This window comes from Octopus bimaculoides, chromosome 4, assembly GCF_001194135.2.
Source record: "Octopus bimaculoides isolate UCB-OBI-ISO-001 chromosome 4, ASM119413v2, whole genome shotgun sequence".
In the NCBI taxonomy this organism is placed as follows: domain Eukaryota; kingdom Metazoa; phylum Mollusca; class Cephalopoda; order Octopoda; family Octopodidae; genus Octopus; species Octopus bimaculoides.
The window spans coordinates 6,645,057-6,646,117 of NC_068984.1; positions in this window are offsets into that span (position 1 = coordinate 6,645,057).

Genomic DNA, 1,061 nt, shown 5'->3' on the forward strand with positions numbered 1-1,061 from the left:
TATATATATATATATATATATATATATATATATTTACATATACGTATATGTATATATATGCAGATATATATATATGTGTATATATATATATATATACGTATATATATATATATATATATATATATATATATACATGTATATATATGTATATGTATATATATGTATATATATATATATGCATATATATATAAAAATGTATGTATGCATGTGTGTGTGTGCGGGTCCGTAGGTGTGTGGGTATGACTGTATGTAAATATGCACTCACATATATGTGGATATTTGTTTATATAAACATTTATGCGCATATCTTATATGGGTATATATATGTGTGTGTGTATGTGTGTGTGATTGTAAAATAAATGGAAGGTTTTTGTTCTTTTTTTTTTTGGCAATCCCTTCAGTTTTTGGCTGTAATCATCATCATTAAGTTCTTTGCTGGTAACTGAAGTCCCTCTTTCTTTTTTATTCTTTTGATATCCAGATTTAGAATATGTTTATGTTTGGAGAAAAATCGATGCGCACCGGTCGAAGTTTTCAATATTTTCTGTACTTTAAATATTCATAAATGACCTTAACTATCATTCTGCTTAATATCCAGTTAATAAATGGCCTAATATCTCGTTAGAAATCTATTCGCATGACCAATGTCCACGAATAATTTGCTGATGGGTTGTGTTTTGAGAATCTGTTTCCACGTCAAGGAAGATTTGGCTGACAAGGTCATCCATCATCGTCGATCCATCTGCTTCTTTTCCTTTGGGAAACACTTCAAATAATTCGTTATCGTTGTTCTTATTGTTTAACCCGGATCAGCTCTGAGTGAGGAGGTTTACGGTCTTACACAGTCGAGCCGTGGCTGTGTGTGTGGTAATAAGTTTGCTTCCTTACTTCATGGTTCTGGGTTCAGTCCCCTTGGGAGAGGGCCTTCTACTATAGCCTTGGGACGACCAAAGCCTTGCATGTGGATTTGTTGGACGGGAACTGAAAGAAGCCCATTGTATACATACATACATGCATACATACGTATATATATATATATATATATATATATATATCAATAT